This window comes from Artemia sp. Qi Xiang Cuo, chromosome 13 (genome assembly GCF_049724085.1).
Source record: "Artemia sp. Qi Xiang Cuo chromosome 13, ASM4972408v1, whole genome shotgun sequence".
Taxonomy (NCBI): domain Eukaryota; kingdom Metazoa; phylum Arthropoda; class Branchiopoda; order Anostraca; family Artemiidae; genus Artemia; species Artemia sp. Qi Xiang Cuo.
The window spans coordinates 40,359,475-40,379,500 of NC_142806.1; the positions used below are offsets into that span (position 1 = coordinate 40,359,475).

The 20,026-nt window shown below is 36.1% G+C and overlaps 1 protein-coding gene across 2 annotated transcripts in view; it reads left to right on the forward strand.

Annotated features, from left to right (window-relative positions):
* Positions 1-20,026, forward strand: part of Prosap (SH3 and multiple ankyrin repeat domains prosap) — a 246,863-nt gene that overhangs the window by 17,671 nt on the left and 209,166 nt on the right. Inside the window, exon 1 of one of the 2 annotated variants that reach the window (XM_089099470.1) lies at positions 12,208-12,317. The exons of the other annotated variant lie outside the window; for it this stretch is intronic. The gene's annotated coding sequence lies outside the window, so the exon portion shown is untranslated. Of the gene's footprint in view, positions 1-12,207; positions 12,318-20,026 lie in introns of those variants that run through there. 2 annotated transcript variants of the gene reach the window in all.

A 20,026-nucleotide genomic window follows, 5' to 3' on the forward strand; every position in this document is an offset into this window, starting at 1 on the left:
GCGACGGCGCATACATAGTGAGAGAGAGAGAGACATGCAAAGTCGACATAGCTTTATTTCATTTTTTTAAGGTTAATTTGGACGAGGTTACGTGCGCGCACGTAACCTCGTCTAAATTAACCTTAAAAAATGAAATAAAGCTACGTCGACTTTGCATGTCTCTCTCCCTCATGCGCCGTCGCGTGATTTGTCTCTTTGTGTCTGTCGTCTCTGTGTGTTTTTTAAATTTTTGGGTCACCTGCCGGAGACTCTGGGCGGTTGAGCACCCCCAAATATTGTCCCAAATTCCTCTCTCAATTCAGCACTTGTTCACGGATGCCCAGCGTCTCCATTCACTTTACCAATAGTATCTATTCATTGTCTCAGCTCATTTTAGAAAATCTGAGCCAATTTCCACTTTTTCAAATTTAGGGTCACTTGCCTGAGACTCTGGGCAGGTGAGGTGGGCATCTCCAAAAATTTGTCCCAACTTCCACTCTTGCCTTAGAACTTATTCACGGATACCTAAAACCGTCAACGGTTAGACTGTTGCCCTAGCGGTAACCATACCATGCTCTACACACATACCAACAATATATTTTCGTTTTTTGTTTTCCATTTTCACAATGGGGTCCCAATCGAGCTCATGTCCGTCGCTTAGCATTCAGGTCTTGACAAATAAAGCCCAGATAGTCGGACTCCAACGCTCCAATCTGAACACTGACTAAGACCCCAATTCTGAGCTAGTGAATTTCAACCATTCAGGGTGGTGGACTTAGACCCTAATTCTGAGCTAGTGAATTTCGACAATTCAGGCTGGTCGGCTAAGACCCTAAATCTGAGCTAGAGAATTTTCACCATTGAGGCTGGTCGACTGTGACTCAACGTTGGATATTGACGATTTCATTAATTCAGGTTGGTTGTATACGACGCTAATTTTGAGCTAGTGAATTTCAACCGTTAAGGCTGGTGGACTAGGGCCCTACTACTGAGGTCGTGGATTTCAACCCTAAAGGCTGGAGGACTAATACCCCAATTATGAGCTAGTGGATTTCCACCATACAGGCTGGTGGACTAAGACCCCAATTTTCCAACTCTTGCATTTCACGACAGAAATTCAAAATGAACTTCGAAAAATCAAGAGAATGTAACTGTGACAAGGTAAAGCATAACAAGTCACTACTGAAATATTCCAACTCTTGCATTTCACGACAGAAATTCAAAATGAACTTCGAAAAATCAAGAGAATGTAACTGTGATAAGGTAAACCAACGACAAGACATTGCATTTCAATGAAAGAAATTCAAAATGAACTATGAAAATCAACAGAATGTAACTGTGACAAGGTAAAGCACAATAAAACACTACTGAATATTCCAACTCTTGCATTTCAATGAAAGAAATTCAAAATGAACTATGAAAATCAACAGAATGTAACTGTGACAAGTTAATGCACAACAAAACACTACTGAAATATTCATGCATTTCAATGAAAGAAATTCAAAATGAACTATGAAAATCAACAGAATGTAACTGTGACAAGGTAAAGCACAACAAAACACTACTGAAATATTCCAATTCTTGCATTTCAAGAAAGAAATTGAAAATGAACTTCGAAAAATCAAGAGAATGTAACTGTAACAAGGTAAAGCACAACAAAACTCTTGCCTTTCAATGAAAGAAATTCAAAATGAACTATGAAAATCAACAGAATGTACCTGTGACAAGGTAAAGCACAACAAAACGCTACTGAAATATTCCAACTCTTGCATTTCAATGAAAGAAATTCAAATTGAACTATGAAAATCAACAGAATTTAGCTTTGAGAAGGTAAAGCACAACAAAACACTACTGAAATATTCTAACTCTTGCATTTCACGACAGAAATTCAAAATGAACTTCGAAAAATCATGAGAATGTAGCTGTGACAAGGTAAACCATGACAAGACACTACTGAAATATTCCAATTCTTGCATTTCAATGAAAGAAATTCAAAATGAACTATGAAAATCAACAGAATGTAACTGTGACAAGGTAAAGCACAACAAAACACTACTAAAATATTCCAACTCTTGCATTTCAATGAAAGAAATTCAAAATGAACTATGAAAATCAACAGAATATAACTGTGACAAGGTAAATCACAACAAAACACTACTGAAATATTCCAACTCTTGCATTTCAATGAAAGAAATTCAAAATGAACTATGAAAATCAAGAGAATGTAACTGTGACAAGGTAAATGACAACAAAACACTACTGAAATATTCCAACTCTTGCATTTCAATGAAAGAAATTCAAAATGAACTATGAAAATCAACAGAATGTAACTGTGACAAGGTAAAGCACAACAATACACTACTGAAATGTTCCAAATCTTGCATTTCACGAAAGAAATTCAAAATGAACTTCGAAAAATCAAGAGAATGTAACTGTAACAAGGTAAAGCATAACAAAACTCTTGCATTTCAATGAAAGAAATTCAAAATGAACTATCGAAAATCAACAGAATGTACCTGTGACAAGGTAAAGCACAACAAAACACTACTGAAATATTCCAACTCTTGCATTTCAATGAAAGAAATTCAAAATTAACTATGAAAATCAACAGAATGTAACTGTGACAAGGTAAAGCACAACAAAACACAACTGAAATATTCCAACTCTTGCATTTCAATGAAAGAAATTCAAAATGAACTATGAAAATCAACAGAATGTAACTGTGACAAGGTAAAGCACAACAAAAAACTACTGAAATATTCCAACTCTTGCATTTCACGACAGAAATTCAAAATGAACATCGAAAAATCATGAGAATGTATCTGTGACAAGGTAAACCATCATAAGACACTACTGAAACATTCCAACTCTTGCATTTCAATGAAAGAAATTCAAGATGAACTATGAAAATCAACAGAATGTAACTGTGACAAGGTAAAGCACAACAAAACACTACTGAAATATTCCAACTCTTGCATTTCACGACAGAAATTCAAAATGAACTTCGAAAAATCAAGAGAATGTAACTGTGACAAGGTAAAGCACAACAAAACACTACTGAAATATTCCAACTCTTGCATTTCAATGAAAGAAATTCAAAATGAACTTTGAATATTCCTTCGCGTACATACACTCATCATACTGAACAGCCTTGGGGTCCTAGTATGCTACCTAGGCTGGAATATGCTTTAAACAATTAATAGCTTAATAAATACATCTTTCAAAATTTCACTTTGAAGGATGAAGGTCTCAGAAACAGGTTTCAATTCATGACAATGAGCCAAGATATTACCTACTAAGCTTGGGAAAGTACTAAAAATTTTCTCCTAAAATAACATAGACCAAAATTACCGATGAATAAACTTTAGGTCCCATCTATATTCCCTCCTTAAGTTTAGATCTGAGGTCTGGCGGCTTTACTCACCTTTAATTTGACCCTAAAAAGAATCTATTTGTCAAGGAGACCCTTACCGCTATCCTTCAACATATGGTATTAATAGTTTCAGATAACTCATGTAAAAGCCTGTTTGGAAATTGTCGCTCTTGTTAAGAGGATTAGACACAGATACTTTTAGACCGGAAACTCTATTTTTGATAATGTGAAAAGCCACATTTTGAACGAAATAACTAAAACTAAGGAATTACGGTCGTAACACAACAATTGAGGAGTGGGTTTTGTTTTACATAATAGAAAAAAGCGTGCTTTGCCGTTTCTATCGAATATACTCATTATATTTTTAAAGTTTTGTATTGTTGGAGGGGAGGGGGGCTAAGTTCCCATGAAATTTGAATTTACTGGTAAATGCTTTTTATCTGGAAATAAATTAAAAAATTTAATAAGCTGTACTCACATTGACAATTGACTAATTGTTAAGCAGTTCTCTGATTGGCTGCCTAAAAAACAGGTGTCAGCTCGAAAAAAAACCCACTATGGTTGAAAAAAAACTTGGAGTTGAAACAAATTTGTGTTAATTCATACTGTTATCTATTTTTAAATGTTTAGGAACAGGCGGGGAATCCCCCGTTCATACTGTTATCTTTTTTGCAATGTTTAGGAACAGGCGGGGAATCCCCACTCGTTTGGAATGGTACCAACGGGACATAAGCAAATAGCACATAGTTTTATAACGTGTTTAATCACGTGTAGAGGTCCCATAGAATAACAATGGAAGGGGCATAAGACCATGTGAGAGGAGACTCACTCTCTTTGAAAAGGTGTATACAGGGTACAGAATTCAATAGATACTATCTACTATCTTGCTCCCAATCGCCCCTTGTTTACATATAGTATTTGCTGTTAAAAAGGGTCACCGTGTTTGACTTCTATAATAGGCAGTGCAATAGCGCTGCCTAAGTAAAGAACGATGTTGGCACAATGTATTCTTGTTTGTTTTTTGTTTTGTTTTTAGACCAGGGCACTTCGTATCGAAGGAGTTGTCGTAGAAACTTCAAAGATGACTCATTCAATTGGAAATTGGAAGGGCTTGTGCCGTTTTTCATAGTCGAAAGCGAGTGGAGGAAAACTAACACCCCTCTCATACCCACCATTTCCCAAACACTCTCAAATAAAATTTTTTAGATAGCCATTTTGTTCGACGTAGTTTTATAGAAAGCGTTGTCGTAGAAACTTCAAAAAAGTCTCATTCGATGGGAAATTGAAAGGGCTAGTACCTTTTTTAATAGTTGAAAGTTATTGGAGGGCAACTAACCCCCCCTCACGCCCACCATTTCCCAAAACACATCCGATCAAAATTTTGAGATAGCCATTTTGTGCAACGTAGTTGAAAGGTCCGGAAATTATCGAAGGTTGTAACTTATGCCCTGGGGGCATATAAGATTTTTATAGCAAGTGTTGTAATAGAAACTTAAAAAAGGGCTTATTCAATTGGGAATTGAGAAGCCACACCCCTCAGGCCAAGGGTTTTAAGTTATGCTCTGGGGGCATAGGAGGTTTTTATAGAAAAATTTGTCGTAGAAACTTCAAACAGGGCTCATTTGACTGGAAATTGAGAGGGCTAGTGCTCTTTTTGATAGTTGAAAGTGATAGGAGGGCAACTAACCTTCCTATCACTTTCCCCTCACCCTTATGCCCACCATTTCCCCAAACACATGCAATGGCAATTTTGAGATAGCCATTTTGTGTAACGTAGTTGAAAGGTACGGAAATTAAGTCTTTGAGGATGACATACCCCCTCCACAGCCGTCAGCGCAAAGGCTGTAAGTTATACCCTGGGGGCATATAAGGATTTTATAGCAAGCGCTGTCGTAGAAGCTTCAAAAAGGGCTCATTCGATAGGAAATTGAAAGGGCTAGTGCCCTTTTTAATATTTGAGAGTGATTGGAGGGCAACTAACCCCACCTTCACGCCCACCATTTCCCCAAACAAATGCAATCAAAATTTTGCAATCAAGATAGCCATTTTGGTCAACGTAGTTGAAAGGTACGAAAACTATGACTTTGAGGATGATACTCCCCTGACAGCCTTCAGAGCAAGGGCTGTAAGTTATACCCTGGGGGCATATAAGGATTCTATAGAAACCGTTGTCGTAGAAACTTCAAAAAGGGCTCATTCGATTGAAAATCAATTTTGAGATAGCCATTCTGTTCAACGTAGTTGAAAGGTCCGGAAATTATCGAACGTTTTGAGTTATTCCCTGGGGGCATATAAGATTTTTATAGCAAGTGTTGCAATAGAAACTTAAAAAAGGGCTCATTCAATTGAGAATTGAGAGGGCTAGTGCCTTTAATAATAGCCACAAGTGATTGGAGGGTAAACGCCCCCCCCCCCGCACCCATCATTTCCCCAAACACTTCCGATCAACATTTTGACATAGCCATTTTGTTAAATGTACTTGAGGGGTCCGAAAAGTATGTCTTTGAGTATGAGAACCCCCCCCCCCCCACAGCCCACTGGGCAATGATTGTAAGCTATGCCCTGAGGGTATCTAAGGTTTTTATAGAAAGTCCTGTCATATAAGTTACAAAAAGGGCTCATTCGATTGGAAATTGAGAGGGCTATTGCCCTTTTCAATGGTCAAAATTAATCGGATTGAGAAAACCTCCAAATCCAGTCCAAATTTGGGGATAACACTTTTATTCATCTTAGTTGAAGGCTTCAGAAATTATGTCTTTGAAAAAGACAACTCCCCTCCCCCTCCATACAGCTCTCAGGGAAAGGGTTGTCAGTTATGTGCTTGGGGCATATAAGGTTTCTTATATAAAGCGTTGTCGTAGAAAGTTCAAAAAAGGCTCATTCGATTGGAAATTCAAAGGACTAGTGCCCTTTTTAACAGTCGAAAGTGATTGGAGGGCAACTAACCCCCCTCTTATGCCAACCTTTTCCCCAAACACATCCAATCAAAGTTATACACTTGGGGCATATAACGTTTTATAGAAAGTGTTGTCGTAGAAACTTCAAAAAGGGTTCATTTGATTGGAAATTGAAATGCCTATTGCCCTTTTTAATAGTTAAAAGTGATTGGAATGCAACTATCACCCCTTCCGCGCCCACCATTCATCTTTTTTTTCTATAATCAATAAAGGAGGAAGCCATAGGCTTCCTCTTTTCACACACGTCCAATCAAAATATTGAGATAGCCGTTTTGTTCAAAGTAGTTGAAAGGTCCGGAATTTATATCTTTGAGGATGACACTCCCCCCAATACCTTCAGGTTAAGGGTTGTAAGTTATGCCCTGGGGGGCAAATAAGATTTTTATTGAAAGCTATATCGTAGAAACTTGAAAAATGGCTCATTCGATTGGAAATTCGAAGGGCTAGTGCCCTTTTTAATAGTCGAAAGTGATTTGAGGGCAACTAACCTCCTCTCACGCCCACCTTTTCCCCTAACACATCCAATCAAAATTTTAGACAGCCATTATGTTCAACGTAGTTAAAAATTTTTAAAATTAGGTTTTTGAGGATGATAACCCCCTCAGAGTGCTCGGTGCAAGGGTTGTAAGTCATGCACTGGGGGTATATAAGATTTTTTATAGATAGTGATAATTTAGAAACTAAGGGCTCATTCGATTGGAAATTGAAAGGGTTATTACACGGAATGATAGTCAAAATTGCTTGAAAGAAAACTAACAAATCTCCCTCACCCACAATTTCCCCAAACACATGTAACATAAGTTTTCGGATTGTGATTTTGTTCGACGTTGTTAAAAAGTCTGGAAATTCTGTTTTTGAGGATGACACTCCCCCCACAGCTCTCAGGGCAAGGTTTGTAAGTTATACCCTGGGGGCATGCAAGGTTTCTTTTTTATAGAAAGCGTTGTCGTAGAAATTTCAAAAAGAAATCATTCGATTGGAAATTTAAACGGCTAGTGCCCTTTTAATAGTTAATAGGTCCGGAAATTATGTCTTTGAGGATGACAACCCCCTCACAGCCCTCATGGCAAGGGTTGTAATTTATGCCCTGGGGGCATATAAGGTTTTTATAGAAAGCGTTGTCGTAGAAACTTCAAAAAGGGCTCAGTCGATTGGAAATTGAAAGGGCTAGTGCCCTTTTTAATAGTCGGAAGTGATTGGTGGCAACTAACCACCTTCTCACACCCACCATTTCCCCAAACACTTCCGATCAAAATTTTGAGATAGCAATTTTCTTCAAAATAGTTGAAAGTTCTAGAAATTTAGTCTTTGAGGATGAAACCCCCCCGCCAGCCCTGAGGGAAAGGGTTGTAAGTTATGCCCTGGGGGCATATAAGGTTTTTATTGAAAGCGCTGTCGTAGAAACTTCAAAAGGGCTCATTCGTTTGGAAATTGAAAGGGCTAGTGCCTTTTTTAATAGTTGAAAGTGATTGGAGAGCAACTAAGGCCCCTCTCACGCCCACCGTTTCCCCAAACACATCCAATCAAAATTTTGAGATAGCAGTTTTGTTGGGGTGGATTTCTGTTGGGAAAAACTTCTTTGGCAAGGGAAATTTCTGGGGGGTGAATATTTCAGGGGACATGTTACACTGGGGGATTTGACAAGATTACCATACGAGATTCTTTTCAATTGTCTTACATTCTCTTTGCCAAATTTTTAAGGCGGAGACGTTCCGGGGGAATTATCCAGGGTTTTTTTTTCTGCGTGGTTTGTTTTCTGGGAAATAATTTCCACAAAAGGGGACATTTCTGGAGTGATCGAGAAACCGATTAGAGATTAAAGTCTTATTCAAATGAAAAATTGCCAAGGTGAATTTTTCAGACTGAATCATCCACAAACAATTTTACATGGAGGAGAATTCTCAGCGAGGATGGAACTGGCTTGAGGGAATTTTCCTGGGGGGGGGGGGGGCACTTTATGTTGTATGAAATTTTCACGGAGTTTTCCGTGAGGGGAGGGGTATATTTCATAGAGGGTGAGCCAGATTTTCCGGCATTATTTGAAAAACGAATAGAAATTATTCAATATATGAACGGTTGTCCCCTCGTCAATACCTGAATCTTCACTCTAAAGTTTGACTGTTTACTAAAACTGAAACACAGGGGCTGTTTAATTAGAATAGGAAGCTTTTTTAAAAGTGACAGACTTAAAGCTTTATGTTGATTTAAACTGCACTAAGCTATCCTGCTGTTCGAGATTAAGTTTGCTCGTAACAGGGCCTTTTCCAGTTTTCTTTGAACTTCCTGGCCGTAACCATTTTGGAATATAAAATAGAGTGGTCTTTTGCACAATATCTAGCCTAATTTTAACTTCGGTACCGTTTTTCAGTTCGTCACTATGGTGCTTTTGAATGTGGGTTGCTCGATAATCAGGGTCAAATTCGTAATACCTTTCATCTTTCTTTCTATTGAAACAAACTTCACACACAAGCTTTATTCTAGTTCTGGATCTGTTCCTTTGTTCTGCAAACATTTTCATGTACTGATGATCTAAACAAATTAAATAGTGCTCCAATGGTCCTTTTAGGTTCAAATGCAGAATCGCACTAGTTCAAACTGCATTCTTAGATCACTGAGAAACTAGATTCGCTGTAAACTATCCTCACTCTTGAAAAACCGGTTTGGTTTAAATTTATTTCGGCGTGTGTATGGATTCCAGAATTTTCTTTTGTAGTAGCAGTACAACCCAGGCTACTGGGCTTCCTACCTTTTTTTTTTTTTTTTTTTTTTTTTTTTTTTTGCTAAATAAAGTTTTAAAACAAGTATAATGTCGAAAAGCAGCAAAATTTTCGAATCTAGAATTAATTTTTTTTTCCTTGTAGTTTTAATTCTTCATACCCTAGGACTAGGTTATATGATTTGTTAAAGAGCTTTTGAGAATAAGAGAAAGAGGTCTAGTTTTAAATGAGCTTAGTATAACCTTACAATTCTATTGACTCTTGCAAAAAAAAAAAAATATGTCAGCTGTTTCCGATATTTTGGAAAGAAACAACAATATTTTCCAAAAGTTTTTTCCCAGTAGAGCCACTGGAATTGTCCCCACTAGCCGAAGCGTTGAAAAATGTCAAGTTTTGCAGAGCCCCACCCGACAAGTCGTTTTCTAGATGGCCAATTGGTTAATGTCAACTTTGTGCAGATGGGGCAGTCAATTTCGTCCTCTTTACCCAACGAAAATATTTTATGACATAGTAATGGACCAATAAAATATTAACTTTTTGTCGACTTCGCGCCGATGAAGCAGTAAATTTTGTTGTTCTTCGCCCGACGAAAGTCTTTAGTGACGTTAGATTGGGCCGATAAAATATCATGTTTTGTAGGGCTCGGCTCAACAAGTCGGTTTCTAGGGGGGGGGGCAATTGGTTTCTGTTCACTTTACGCGGATGAAGCAGTAAATTTTGCTGTTCTTTCACCTGATGGAAGTTTTTTATGACATTGTATTGGACCGACAAAATTCCCAAGTTTTGTAGGACTCCGTTTGACTAGCCTAGTCATTTTCTAGGAGGCCAATATGTTTCTGTCGACGTCACGCATATGAAGCAGTAAGTTTCGTTGGGCTTCGTCCGACAAAAACCCTTCCAGAAGCTTCATATTGCACCAAAAAATAGCAACTTTTGTTGGGCTTCGCCAGACAAAAGTTGAGAACGACAAATATATCGACAACGATTAGGGATATTAAGTTGAAACTTTCAGGGCTACTAATATTGCTACCTCTGCTTTTACAATTTAAATAAATCGAATGAGTGTAAATGTATCCAAGTTGTCAAAGAGCATAGAAAGAATTTTTTGGCAGTGATATTATGTTTTAATTTTCAGGTCAATTTCATATAAAAAGAAATTAAACAATACTATTTGTGTCAGGATTAAACATAAGTGAATAGTTCCTATAACATACAAATAGCAAGCCAAACTATCGGTTTTAATAGAAAAGACCATAAAGATACAAAACATTTTATTTCCAAGAAAAAGACTATGTTATTAGAAAACGAGCAGAAATAAAAATAATAGTCAAATAATCTTTCAAGCGTAAAACTACCCCAAATCACCATCAATATATAAGTGAAACAAGTCGGCTCAACAAGTCGTTTTCTAGGGGGGGGGCAATTGGTTTCTGTTCACTTTACGCGGATGAAGCAGTAAATTTTGCTGTTCTTTCACCTGATGGAAGTTTTTTATGACATTGTATTGGACCGACAAAATTCCCAAGTTTTGTAGGACTCCGTTTGACTAGCCTAGTCATTTTCTAGGAGGCCAATATGTTTCTGTCGACGTCACGCATATGAAGCAGTAAGTTTCGTTGGGCTTCGTCCGACAAAAACCCTTCCAGAAGCTTCATATTGCACCAAAAAATAGCAACTTTTGTTGGGCTTCGCCAGACAAAAGTTGAGAACGACAAATATATCGACAACGATTAGGGATATTAAGTTGAAACTTTCAGGGCTACTACTATTGCTACTTCTGTTCTTACAATTTAAATAAATCAAATGAGGGTAAATGTATCCAAGTTGTCAAAGAGCATAGAAATAATTTTTTGGGAATGATATTACGTTTTATTTTTCAGGTCAATTTCATATAAAAAGAAATTAAACAATACTATTTGTGTCAGGATTAAACATAAGTGAATAGTTCCTATAACATACAAATAGCAAGCCAAACTATCGGTTTTAATAGAAAAGACCATAAAGATACAAAACATTTTATTTCCAAGAAAAAGACTATGTTATTAGAAAACGAGCAGAAATAAAAATAATAGTCAAATAATCTTTCAAGCGTAAAACTACCCCAAATCACCATCAATATATAAGTGAAACAAGTTGGCTCAACAAGTCGTTTTCTAGGGGGGGGGGCAAATGGTTTCTGTTCACTTTACGCGGATGAAGCAGTAAATTTTGCTGTTCTTTCACCTGATGGAAGTTTTTTATGACATAGTATTGGACCGACAAAATTCCCAAGTTTTGTAGCGCTCCGTTTGACTAGCCTAGTCATTTTCTAGGAGGCCAATATGTTTCTGTCGACGTCACGCATATGAAGCAGTAAGTTTCGTTGGGCTTCGTCCGACAAAAACCCTTCCAGAAGCTTCATATTGCTTTAAAAAATAGCAACTTTTGTTGGGCTTCGCCAGACAAAAGTTGAGAACGACAAATATATCGACAACGATTAGGGATATTAAGTTGAAACTTTCAGGGCTACTAATATTGCTACCTCTGCTTTTACAATTTAAATAAATCGAATGAGTGTAAATGTATCCAAGTTGTCAAAGAGCATAGAAAGAATTTTTTGGGAATGATATTATGTTTTATTTTTCAGGTCAATTTCATATAAAAAGAAATTAAACAATACTATTTGTGTCAGGATTAAACATAAGTGAAAAGTTCCTATAACATACAAATAGCAAGCCAAACTATCGGTTTTAATAGAAAAGACCATAAAGATACAAAACATTTTATTTCCAAGAAAAAGACTATGTTATTAGAAAACGAGCAGAAATAAAAATAATAGTCAAATAATCTTTCAAGCGTAAAACTACCCCAAATCACCATCAATATATAAGTGAAACCCAAAACGACCAGAAATTACAATAAATGACCGAGTCAAAATCAAACGAGCAAAAATTAACATGGGTAGTGCTAACAACCCCCATACCTTCTCAAGACCAGAATATAATTTGCACTTTACTGAAAACAAAATACATTTTAAACGTTCTTTCTTTTTTACTTTAATACATAAAAAATTTAACGAAACTTTAATTAATAAATATTAGTATCTTTGTATTAAACTGACAATCCACGCCCATTTGCTTCTTTTTTTCAGTAAAGTTTTTAAACGATTTTTTCAAACAGAAGGAACATCTAATTCTTCGCAGTTACTTCAAATTTGACGCGCATCTTTTAAATATCGGAGACGCTTAAAGTTTTCCAGGCCTATATTACTTATGTCTAGAAATTTGCCCTTAGTTTGAACTGCAATTTTTGGTATGTGTTGATTATAGTCTTTGTTGGACTGGATTGAAGCCGTCATGATTTATGAGGGCCTAGGCTATTATCCTTAGCTAAAGATTTATGGCATTTAAATTTTATCAGGTTGGGTCAATTATAAAATTCTCAATGATGTATCTTCCAATGTCTTGGAAAATAGTTGAGTTAGGAGAAGGAAGATTTTAGGGTGTAATTCTTCTTTAGCTACTTTTGGCTATCTTGGAAAGGGGTTAGGTTAGGGAAATGAAACTTTCAGGGATGGGTCTACAGCCTAAAGTAGTAGGCCTACTTGTCAGTTATTGAAGTTTTGACTAAAACAACATTTTACCTTAATTTTCAGTTATCAGCTTCTTTTTCTCTGGCTTTAGTTCTGAAAATGCAATTCCTGTTATTTTGATTAGAATTTTAAGCCATAGGCCTATCAATGTTTTTTTTTTTTTAATTTAGGAAATGTATTTGCATATCTTTAAACCTTCTACATTGGGATTGAACAAAGTTTTGAAGCTGAAAACAATTTTGGGTAATTTTTTTGTGGTTCATATTATTCATTTACAAATAAAGTGAACATACCACTCAATGCCTTTTTTATGATCTTTACAAATATAATAGGCTAATCATTTTTGGCTAAATATTTACCAAATCATATTATTGAGTTACAAATAAAGTGAATATACCACTCAATGCCTTTTTTTATGCTCATTACAAATATAATAGGCCTAATCATTTTTGTCAGAAATTAATTTTAGCCCCCACCCCTATATATACCAATTCATGGTATATATTTGTACATTAAGGGGGTGGGGGGGGGGAATTTTAAACTTACCTCTGATATACATCATAAATAAAATTACCCCCCCCCCCTAATGTGCAGATATATACCCTGAATTGGTATATATAGGGATGAGGCTAAAATTCATTTCTGACAAAAATGATTATTGTATTTGTAAAGAGCATAAAAAAGGCCATTGAGTGGTATATTCACTGTACCTGTAACTTAATAATATGATTTGGTAAATATTTACCCATTTTTGTTGCAAATGAATTTTACCTCCACCCCTATATATAACAATTCAGGGTATATATTTGCACATTAGGGGTGGGGGTAAAGTTTAAACTGACCTCTGATTTACATCAGAAATAAACTTTACCCCCGCCCCCCATTGTGCAAATATACAGTCTACCCTGAATTCATATATATATATATATATATATATATATATATATATATATATATATATATATATATATATATATATATATATATATATATATATATATATATATATATATATATATATATATATATATATATATATATATATATGATATATATTATATATATATATATATATATATATATATATATATATATATATATATATATATATATATATATATATATATATATATATATATATATATTAATTCTTCTTTAGCTACTTTTGGCTATCTTGGAAAGGGGTTAGGTTAGGGAAATGAAACTTTCAGGGATGGGTCTACAGCCTAAAGTATGGGTAGGCCTACTTGTCAATTATTGAAATTTTGACTCAAACAACATTTTACCTTAATTTTCAGTTATCAGCTTCTTTTTCTTTGGCTTTAGTTCTGAAAATGCAATTCCTGTTATTTTGAGTAGAATTTTAACCCATAGGCCTATCAATGTTTTTTTTTTTTTTTTTTTTTTTTTTTTAGGAAATGTGTTTGCATATCTTTAAACCTTCTACATTGGGATTGAGCAAAGTTTTGAAGCTGAAAAAAATTTTGGAGAATTTTTTTTTTAGTTCATATTATTGATTTACAAATAAAGTGAACATACCACTCAATGCCTTTTTTATGCTCTTTACAAATATAATAGGCTAATCATTTTTGGGTAAATATTTACCAAGTCATATTATTGACTTACAAATAAAGTGAATATATCACTCGATGCCTTTTTTTATGCTCTTTCCGAATATAATAATCATTTTTGTCAGAAATGAATTTTAGCACCTATCCATAAATATAGACCAAATCAGGGTATATATTTGCACATTAGGGGGTGGGGGGAAAGTTAACTTACCTCTCATTTACATTAGAAATAAAATTACCCCTTTCCCCCTATTGTGCAAATATATACCCTGAATTGGTATATATAGGGGTGGGGGGCTAAAATTCATTTCTGACAAAAATGATTATTGTATTTGTAAAGAGCATAAAAAATGGCATTGAGTGGTATATTCACTTTAGTTGTAACTTAATAATATGATTTGGTAAATATTTACCCATTTTTGTTGCAAATGAATTTTACTCTCCACCCCTTTATATACCAATTCAGGGTATATATTTGCACATTAGGGGTGGGGGTAAAGTTTAAACTTACCTCTTATTTGTATCAGAAATAAACTTTACCCCCACCCCCCTAATGTGCAAATATATACCCTGAATTCATATATATATATATATATATATATATATATATATATATATATATATATATATATATATATATATATATATATATATATATTGTTGTACTTCATTTAAGCAGAAGATCCATTTTGCAAGGTTTCACTTTTATAACACACATATTTTTAAAGGTCAGCCAAAAGTAGCTAAAGAATTTAACCAATCTAGGAATGGATTCAGAACATAATTTTGCCCTGAAACCTAGACTATAGCCTAGAATATACCTGTCCATTAGGGGGGGGGGGGTAAAGTAAATAGTAGTAAATCAAATCAGCCCACAAGAATGGTAAATATAAGTATTGTAGAATGTTTTTGGGTAAAATACTAGACAAGCTACTTTTTGCTATCTTGAAAAGGGGCTAGGTTAGGAAACCAAAACTTTCAGGGATGGATCTACAGACTAAAGCGTATCATAAGAAAATATTTTGAAGTATATACCTCCACCCCTTCTCTCTCTAGAGAGTACTGAACTTTGATGACCTTTGAAAATCATTGTGTTATAAAAGTGAAACCTTGCAAAATATATCTTGTGCTTGAATGAAGTACAAGAAAAGTATTTTCAGCTTAACAGGTTTGCTCAATCCCAGTGCATGAAGTTTCAAAGATATGCAAATACATTTCCTAAATTTAGAAAAAAAGGTAAATTTCTAGGTGGTGCAGTAATTTAGCTAGGATGAAAGTGAAAATATCATTTGATGCCTTTTTTATGCTCTTTCATAATTTAATAATTGCTTCTGGGGCCAATTGCATCTTGAGCCCAATTGCATTTTGAATCCTTAAAGAGGCCCCAAAGGTTTTTCATTTTTGTAACATCACAAAAAAGTTATAAGCTAACCTAACCTGCAAAATACTTGATTTTCAATTCAAACTGTTTTCCTACTGTTTTAATTTTCCAAATGCCATTGACAAAAATAGAGCTGAATTTTGCAATTTGAAACTTTTCTGTTGACAATTCAGGGTATATATTTGCACATTAGGGGTTGGGGAGGGGTAAAGTTCATGGTAAATTTGCAGTTGGTCATAAAATTTATCCAGGATGAAAGTGAAAACATCATTTGATGCTTTTTTCATGCTCTTTCATAATTCAGATAAAATATCTTTGGGGCCCATTTAAGGGCTCAAGATGCAGTTAGCCCCAGAAGCAATTGTTGAATTATGAAAGAGCATAAAAAAAGGCATCAAATGATGTTTTCACTTTCATCCTAGCTAAATTATTGCACCACCTAAAAATTTACAAAAAAAAACCATTGATATGGCTTAAATTTCTACTCTTAATAACAGGAATTGCATTTTCAAAACCAAAACCAGAGAAAACAAAACTGAAAATTAAGGCATAATGTTGTTTTTTCATAATTCCAATAGGTTGAATAGGCTAATTTCTAAGGCTTAGAAATCAGAAGAGGGTTAAAATAGTAGCTGGGCAATACCTTCCTAGAGTAGCTTGGTAAACCTCCCTAACGGACTTGGCAATACCTTCCTGTTTTCGGCCCTAGATTCATTACTGAAAGTTTCACTTTCCTAAACTAAGCCCTTTTCAATATATCTAAAAGTAGCTTATCTAAATGTATCATTTTTGGCATCAGTCCAGTGCTTCCATACAAGAAAGTGAAAAATTTATTGTTGTAACATACAAAGACATACCTACAGAGAGGGAATTGGGGGTTTGATCTCCCCCCCTAAATTTTATCCAACTTGTAAAAATGTCACAAAAAAGAAAAAATTTTGATGTATTTTTAAGTTTTTTTTTGTACCCCTTCTCCTGAACAAAAATCTTAGCTACAATCTTGGTAACATGCTTGTATCCCAATATTACCTTAACTCTTTAACCAGATCTGGCAGCCTGATAGTTCAAAGAGTCTAGATGACAAGCATTTTGAAATTTCAATGCCAGGAAAAGTGAAAACTCATTTATTCTCTTTCATAGGCAGCGCGCTAGCACTAGCACTAGCACTGCCTAAGTAAAGAACAATGTGGGTACAATGTGTTTTTTTTTCTCCACCCGGGCACTTCGTATCAAAGGAGTTGTCGTAGAAACTTTGAAAAGGGCTCATTCGATTGGAAATTGGAGTGGCTAGTGCCCTTTTTAATAGTCGAAAGCGATCGGAGGGCAACTAGCCCCCCTACACCAATCATTCCCCAGTCAAACACATCTAATCAGAACTTGATGAAAGTCATTTTGTTCAGCTTAGGATAGCTGATTTCCAGATAGAAAATATGTTTTTTAGGAGGACACTCCCTCACAACCCTCAGGGCAAGGGTTTTATGTTATGCCCTGGGGGCATTAAGGTTTTTATAGAAGGCTTTGTTGTAGACACTTCAAAAAAGGCTCATTCGATTGGAAATTCAAAGGGTTAGTACTCTTTTTTATAGTCAAAAGTGTCTGGTGTGCTACTAGCCCCCCCCCCCCCACCCATTTATCCCCACAACACATCCAATCAAAGTTTTTAGATAGCCATTTCGTTCAGCGTAGTTGATTTCTGGATAGAAAATATGTTTTGGAGAAGGATACTCCCCAAAAACCCTCAGGGCAAGGGTTTTAAGTTATGTCCTGGGGCATATAAGGTTTTTATAGAAGGCGTTGTCATAGAAACTTCAAAAGAAGCTTATTTGATTGGAAATTCAAAGGGCTAGTGCCCTTTTTAATAGTCGAAAGTGATTGGAGGGCAACTAGCCCCCCCCCCACGCCTATTATTCCCCCAAACACATCCAATCATTATTTTGAGATAGCCATTTTGTTCAGCATAGTTGACTTCCAGATAGAAAATATGTTTTTGAGGAGGACACTTCCCCACAACCCTCAGGGCAAGGGTTTTAAGTTATGCCCAGGGGGCATATTAGGTTTTTTATAGAAGGCGTTGTTGAAGAAACTTCAAAACAGGCTCATTCGATTGGAAATTCAAAGGGCTAGTGACCTTTTTAATAGTCAAAAAGGATTGGAGGGTAACTAGCTCCCCCCCACGTCCATCATTTCCCCAAACGCATCCGCTAAAAATTTTGATATAGCCATTTTGTTCAGCGTAGTTGATTTCCAGATAGAAAATTTGTTTTTGAGGAGGGCACTCCCCCACATCCCTCAGGGCAAGGGTTTTAAGTTATGCCCTGGGGGGATATAAGGTTTTTAAAGAAGGCGTTGTCATATAAGCTTCAATTAAAGCTCGTTCGACTGGAAATTCAAAGGGCTAGGGCCCTTTTCAATAGTCAAAAGTGATTGGTGGGCAACTAGCCCCCCCCCCCCATACCCATCATTCCCCCAAACACATCCAATAAAAATTTGAGATAGCCATTTTGTTCAGGGTAGTTGATTTCCAGATAAAAAAACATATTTTTGAGGAGGACACTCCCCCACAACCCTCAGGGCAAGGAGTATAAGTTATGCCCTGGGGGCATATAAGGTTTTTATTGAAACCTTTGCCGTCGAAACTTGAAAAAGGGCTCATTCGATTTGAAATTCAAAGGACTAGTGCCCTATTTAATAGTCGAAAGGGATTTGAGGGCAACTAGCCCCCTCTCACGCCCACCTTTTCCCCAAACACATCCAATCACAATTTTTAGATAGCCATTTTATTCAACACAGTTGAAAGTTTTGGAAATTAGGTCTTTAAGGATGAGAACCCCTCCTTATTTGGAATAATGCTAATTCCAAATAAGGCATCTCAGCAGTATCCCAAGAATGACTGAGGGTATTATGTTCAAACTTTGATGGCTACTTCTGTTCCTAACATTTAACCAAATCATAATAGCGTAAGTGTATCCAAGCTATCAAAGAAAGTAAACAAATTTTTTTTGTGTATGGTATCAAGTTTTCTATTTCAGGTCAATTAGAGGAGGTATGAAACTAAATTAAACAGTACTATTTGTGTCCAGATTTTTAAAAGGGTGTATGTTGTTAAAAATTGCTGAAAATTTTTCTCCAGCATACAAAAAGTAGGCCAAACTAAGTCTTAAAACACGAAAAGATTTAAAGTATTATTTTCTTTTACCCTGAAAAGACTGTGTCAATATAAAACGAACAGAAATTAATTAAAAGAAACTTTTTCCACAAAATAAGTTTTTCAAAGAAAAGTAAAGAACTCCATTTAACAAAAAATGAGCAAAAATCAAATCAAATAATATACCAAGCGTGAAACTACCATAAATCAGATTATCTGCTAAGTAGTGTTTGTAAAAACCTGAACAATTGGAATAGGGCTTATTTTTTAGGCCTTTTTACCAGCGCCATCTTTTTCTTGAGTAAATTGGCGCGCCATCTATAGTATCATTTATAATTAAATTTTACCAATAAGTGAGCAGAAGCGGGGAGGGTCTTGTCGCAAGGGCTGTTGAACCTACCGGGAGTGTTACTCCCTTAAACTGTGGGAATCAGGTAGCAAGAAATTACGCTTCCCTCGCTTTTTATGACGCCCACGGACTGATTGTTGGACTATTCTTTGGCATCCGATTGCAATGTCGGAGAAAAGAGATAAAGGTGAAAAGCTTATTATCAATCCGGTACTGAGCTTTTTAACACGTGTCATGAATGATGGACTGAAAATAGAGGTGATCACGGCAACTGCCCTGAATTTTTTCACTCTTGAGCAAATTATTGAAGCTAAAGCTGTACTGCATAAGGAGCTAAAAATCGAAACCCGGATGATTAAGCATAGTAAGAAGGAGGATGAGAACGTAATAGTTATGTGCAGATGGTTTAACCATGCTGCAACTCGCGAGAAAAAGCTGATTCCTACCTTTGTGATCCTAACACCATGCTCTGTTCCTACTGTCGGGGAATCCACCTCAGCGACAGCTATCTGTCGGCTCAACGAAATCAAGTGTAAGGTCGATGGACTATACGAAATGGCACAAAATCAGCCACTGACCTGGAAACTGATCGAAACCGCTAAGGAGCCCCCCCCTCTGGCCTAGTTACGCTGTTATCCTCAAAAAATTACCAGACAGCTTAAATACACCGCGGGCGCAAAAGGACTTTATTGACAAGGTATGTCTGAACAGCGAGGAAATAAGTGAGCTTCGTAAACTGAAGGGTGACTGGAGACTAGTGGTGAAATCTAAGAAAACTGCTGATACAATTGCCTCAACACTGAAAAGTGATAAATGTGGTGTTACTGCGTCCGTACGCTCACCGAGCTATATTGGTGTACTCAAGCGCGTCCCTGAAGACCTGAATGAGCAGTCATTGCACGAACTTATCCCCCGTGCTACAAAAGTTATGCACTGTGGATCCTCTCGTGTGTTCAAAGTTTATTTTGAGTCGCGACACGAGC